The following is a 6635-nucleotide window of genomic DNA, read 5'->3' on the forward strand; positions in this document are numbered from 1 at the left end:
GGTACATTTACACAATGGAGTACTACTCAGCTATTAAAAAGAATGAATTTATGAAATTCCTAGCCAAATGGATGGACCTGGAGGGCATCATCCTGAGTGAGCTGACAGGAACCTTATATAGCCTGGCAAATACAGAAGTGGATGCTCACAGTCATCTATTGGATGGAACACAGAATTCCTAATGAAGGGGCTAGAGAAATTACCCAAGGAGCTAAAGGGGTCTGCAACCCTATAGGAGGAACAACAATATGAACTAACTAGTATCCCCCAGAGCTGTGTCTCTAGTTGCCTATGTAGCAGAGGATGGCCTAGTTGGCCATCAATGGGAGGAATGGCCCTTGGTCTTGGGAAGATCATATGCCCCAGTACAAGGTGAATGCCAGGGCCAGGAATGGACATGTGTTGGTTTGGGGAGCAGGGTGGGGAGAGGGTATAGGGGACTTTGGGGATACATACCCAGATTAAAATATTCTTATCCAAATGAATTATCTTTAGCAAATTCATTTCCAATGAGGAATGAAAAGTTTCTGAACTGTATTATTTGAACATGTGAGTTCTGGAATTTCTTCTCCAGAATTCTCCATGCTTCATCTCTAAAAACGTCTTTCTCAGACCTCAGTTCAGCCAGTTCACCCTCTGAATTCTCTGGGCCTTTATGACTTTAGGTCAGCTAAGAAAACTTACCCCTCTGTATATCTGAATTTCTGTGGCCATAGGCTACCAAATTCATACTCTGACTTCTTTCGACATGTGTGTGTGTGTGTGCAAGTGTGTGTGTGTGTGTGTGTGTGTGTGTTTGAATTCTCCAGACAAGGGAGAAGCTCTACTGGTAAAGGGAGTCTGCCGTTTTGTGCTGAGCTCAGAAGGCTCTCTGGACCATGGTAGACTTCAACTTTAATTAGCTGGGCAACAAGTGGCCACTGTCTTAAACACTTCTAGTACTTGCACTTCTCCAGTATACACTCTATGCTTAATCTTCATGAGGTTGTATCTTGAATCAAATAATGTGATCTGCATGGTTAGGGTGGGGTCATTAATATGATCTTAGACAGGACCAAGGTGTCAAGATCAATGGTGCCTTGAGATTGATATGTCACAGTAAATAGGCACAGAGGTAGTGTTGCCAGTATTTTTTGTGGTCAAAGGTCACTGATGATGTAGCTTCTGTAGGCAGTTCACTGAGGACACATTTGAAGTGAGTCTGCTAATATCCTGGCTTCTCTATCCCCAAAGGGATGCCATTCTATTACCCTAGAGATTGTGGAATTCCTCTATCACAAAGCAAGAGTGTTTGTTGATCTATTAGTCATTTAGATAATAGTAAACCTGCCTGAGGGGTAGAGCTTCCCTGATACTTGTTTTGGTAATTATAATCCTGAACCACCTCAAACACAGTTTCTACTCAACTGTACTTACTGCAGGCTAATCTTTACTTTTCAGCCATATGGAATTTCCAATTTCTTCTTTTTTTTTTTTGCTTCCAACTGCATTTTCCTATCAAATTGCTAAGTCCCATGAGTTTTCTCAGTGTGATAAGGAGTATTATCTTAGCTCCAGATGCTCTGGAGCACCTTGTGAAGCTGGAGGTGGCCTAGTATGTAAGAAGATAAGGTTTTTAGATTTCATAATTTTTATAGTCATAGTATTGAAAGGAACTTCAATTAATTAATCCCAGTGGACCCTTAATATCAAGTCTTTCCTTACCATGCCTCTGTATAACAATTTCTGAAGCCATGCTCAAATAAATTAATAGTAGGGTTCATTATTCAGCCATGCAGACAAATATGCTCCAATCATTCCCACTGCCTGACACCTAGGGTCACTGTCCATCTCTCACTCCATCAGTGGCACAGATAACACAGTAATAAATATTGATAGCCTCCAGAGGCTTGGCTCTGCTCTCAGGAGCTATCTGGTTTTGCTTTAATTCCTTTTCATGAGATGGACATCATTGCACCCCTTGTTTATCTGCACAAGCCCAGGAAATAAGGCTGAACAGCCATCTAGTTAATCCAGGTCAATGGGAAATTGTGGTCATTGAGGTGAAAGGAAATCCTGGGATTCTGAGCCATGTAGACCATCATTTATTTTGGCTAAATTGAAATAACTACTCACTCTTCAGACATGCAGTGCCACCCCCATATGCCCCACTCATTGCAAGGAACATTTAGATTCCTTCATCTGATTTTTCCTCTTTTTCAACCTGCATGTTTAGAAAGGATTTGTATTACCCATTATCCAACTAATTAACAGTTTCTTGCAGACTTGCTGATGTTATTAATTAAATACAGCTAACAAATAATTTTAAAACTATGTAGTCATTTGACTCCATCCAGTTAATTAACCATTTCATACTTTAGTCTATGCATCCCCAAACCTTAAATGAACTGTGCATGCAGCACTTCTGATTTCCCTGCTATCATCTTGGGTCCAAGTTGCCCAGAAACATTATTTTGTCACACTGTTACTTATTGAGAACAGGAAAGCTCACTGACATCTTACTGGGGAAGATGAAAAAGGAACCATGCAAGCCATACAACTGTAGAACTCTCACAGAGGAGAGACAATACTTTCAGAGATATCTTAAATGATCTGTGGAAGTAAAATTTTTTGCAATAAATATTGCATGTTGAGATTTTTATATGTCAACATGGTGCTGTAAAACTGAATACTTTTAACAGTTAAAATAAATTGCCTCTGCCAGAGACCCAGATACCTTCTAGTTCTCACCTGTGCCATCTAAGAGCAGAGACTTGGCACCAGGCCCAATCCCACACAGCACACACCCTAGTTGCAGCTCTACCCCCCCCCATACACACACACTCACACGTATTCAGACACATCCAGCTTCACAGGTAAGAACTTAAACCCCACCCTGAGACCTGGTGTACTGGGACCCTGTGACACCAGGAAGCTGATTCCCTGTCCATCCAGAGACTGGGGCACCCTCCAGTTCCCATCTGCAAACTGGGAGTAGAGCCCCAGTGTGGGACCAAAATCCTACACAGCCCACACCCCAGTTGCAGCTCAACTCCCCAGGATCACAGGATCACAGAATCACAGGAAGGAAAGGTACCAGTCAGAGATAGGGACGGGACATCAGATAACAAGACTTCAAGACGCAGTGTAAAAACATAAGCAACAGAAACCAATTTGGCTTGGCAACATCAGAACCAAGTTCTCCCATGGTATCAAGTCCAAGATATCCAAACACACCCTTAAAACAAGATTCAGATCTAAATCTCATTTAAAGAAGATGATAGAGGACAAAAAAAAAAAAAAAGATGATAGAGGACTAAAAAAAGAAAAATAAATAACTCCCTTAAAGAAATACAAAAGAACACAAGTAAACAAGAAGATGTCCTTAAAGAGGAAACACAAAATTCCCTTAAAGAAAGACAGGTGAACAAAATCAAACAAGTGAAGGAATTGAACAAAACCATCCAGGATCTAAAAATGGAAGTATAATCATTAAAGAAAACTCAAAGGGAGAAAACCCTGGAGATGGAAACCTAGGAAAGAGAACAGCATCACCAACAGAATACAGGAGATAGAAGAAAAATCTCAGTGGCAGAAGATACAAGACATAGACACAATAGTAAAAGAAAATACAAAAAGCAAAAAGCTTCTATCTCCAAACAATCAAGAAATCCAGGACACAGTGAAAAGACCCAACCTGAGAGATATATAAACAGTGACGATTCCCAACTCAAAGGGCCAGAAAATGTCTTCAACAAAATTATAGAAGAAAACTTTTCTAACCTAAAGAAAGAAAAGCACATAAACATACAAAAAGCCTACAGAATACCAAACAGATAGAGCCAGAAAAGAAATTACTCTTGTTATATAATAATTGAAACACCAAATGCACAGAACAAAGAAAGAATATTAAAAGCTATAAGGTAAAAGGGTCAAGTAACATATAAAGATAGACCTATCAGAATTATACCAGACTTCTCACCAGATACTATAAAAGCCAGAAGATCCTGGGCAGATGTGATACAGACCCTAGGAGAACAAAAAAGACAGTTCAGGTTACTATACCCATCAAAACACACAATTATCATTGAAGGAGAAACCAAAGTATCCAAGACAACAAATTCAAACAATATCTATCAGTCAGACAGAGGATAACATAAGAAAAAGTCCAGCATAAGGAGGGAAGCTACACCCAAGAAAAAGCAAGAAATTAATTTTTTATAACAAACCCAACAGACAGAAATACACAAATATAATTACAACTTTAACAACAAAAATAGCAGGAAGCAAAGCAAGAATCATTGGTCTCAGCATCACTGGACTCAATTCCACCCAACCCCCCAAAAAAAGACATAGGCTAACTGACTGGATACATAAACAGGATCCAGTATTTTGCTGCACACAGAAAACACACCTCAGAATCAAAGACAGACACTATCTCAGAGTAAAAGGCTTGAAAACAATTTCAAAGGAAATGGTCCCAAGAAACAAGCTGGAATAGCCATTCTATATCAAATAAAAGCAACTTCCAACCAAAAGTTATCAAAAAGGATAAGGAAGGACACTTCATACTCATCAAAGGAAAAATCTACCAAGATGAACTCTCAATTCTGAATATCTATCCTCCAAATGCTATGGAAACCACGTGCTTAAAAGAAACTTTATTAAGCTCAAAGCACATGTTGCACCTCATACAATAATAGTAAGAAACTTCAACACCCCACTCTCATCAATGGACAGATCCTGGAAACAGAAACTAAACAGAGATACATTGAAACTAACAGAAGTTATGGAGCAAATGGATTTAACAGACATCTGTACAACATTTTATCCTAAAACAAAAGAATATACCTTCTTTGCAGCACCTCATGGGAACTTCTCCAAAATTGACCATATAAGGGGTCACAAAACAGGCCTCCACAGATACAAGAATATTGAAATCACCCCATGCATCCTATCAGATCACCACAGACTAAGGCTGGTCTTCAATAGCAACAAAAACAACAGAAAGCCAACATATACATGGAATCTGAACAACACCCTACTCAATGATAACTCAGTCAAGGAAGAAATAAAGAAAACAAAGACTTTTTATAATTTAATGAATATGAATCCACAACATACCCAAATGTATGGGACACAATGAAAGCAGTGATAAGAGGAAAACTCACAGCTTTGAGTGCCTCCAAAAAGAAACTGGAGAGAGCATACACTAGTAGCTTGACAGAACATCTGAAAGATCTAAAACAAAAAGAAGCAAATACACTCAAGAGAAGTAGATGGCAGGAAATAATCAAACTCAGGGCTGAAATCAACCAAGTAGAAACAAAAAGAATTATACAATGAATCAACCCAACCAGGAGCTGGTTCTTTGAGAAAATCAACAAGACAGACAAGCCTTTAACCAAACTAACCGGAGGGCACAGAGACAGTATCCAAATTAACAAAATCAGTAATGAAAAGGGAGACATAACAACAAAAACTGAGGAAATTAAAAAAATAATCAGATCCTACTACAAAAGTCTATACTCAACAAAACTAGAGAACCTGGATGAAATGGGTGATTTTCTAGACAGATATCAGATACCAAAGTTAAATCAGGTTCACATAAATGATCTAAACAGTCCTATAACCCCTAAAGAAATAGAAGCAGTCATTAAAATTCTCCCAACCAAAAAAAGCCCAGGAACAGATGGGCTTAGTGCAGAATTCTATTAGACCTTCAAAGAACATCTAATACCAATACTCCTCAAACTATTCCATAAAATAGAAACAGAAAGAACACTACCCAGTTCTTTCTATGAAGCTACAGGTACACTGATACCTATACCACAGAAAGACTCAACAAAGAAAGGGGACTACAGACCAATTTCCCTTATGAATGTTGATGCAAAAATACTCAATAAAACTCTCACAAACTGAATTCAAGAACACATCAAAAAGATCATCCACCTTCATCAAATGGGCTTTATCCCAGGGATGCAGAGATGCTTCAATATATGGAAACCCATCAATATAATCCAATATATAAACAAACTCATATCTTTTGTCTGTCAGCTTGCTATTCATTTTTGAGAGGAAAAACTGTGAGAAATAGAAAGGCAAAGTAACTTTGCTGAATTTTACATGCTAGCCAAACTTTTTCCATCATCTACATAACTGACACTCCATCATCCATATCTCTGATATTTAAGATCTGCAAGGTGGGACAGGCACAGTGTAAGTTTATGATGGTCACCACCATAGGTCAGTAGAAGGAGTCTGCCCTGGTCCTGACCTTAATCCTGCCTGAGGTTAATTTCTGTACTGCCTTGTACCTTTGTCTCCAGAACAAGAGTAGCTATTGCTTCCTGGATCTGTCGCTTTGATATCCTCCTCCCAGTTCCACAACCCAGCTAAAGCATGTCTTGCTCTAAACCATCTTTTATTGATTGACTGATGGTTGGTTGATTTTGTGTAAGGGTATGCATGCACAGAAACCACCTCTTAACCCTAGATGATGCTCTGTGGTCAAAGAACCCTAGCAATCTGCCTGTCTTAGCCTTCCTGCCACTGGAACTAAAGGGCTTCTCCAGGCACAGCTTTTATACATGTTGCCATGTATCGAATTCATATTACCATGTTTGCACAGCAAGTACTTTAGTAGCTGAGCCATC

The sequence above is a fragment of the Mus caroli genome, chromosome 14, assembly GCF_900094665.2.
Source record: "Mus caroli chromosome 14, CAROLI_EIJ_v1.1, whole genome shotgun sequence".
In the NCBI taxonomy this organism is placed as follows: domain Eukaryota; kingdom Metazoa; phylum Chordata; class Mammalia; order Rodentia; family Muridae; genus Mus; species Mus caroli.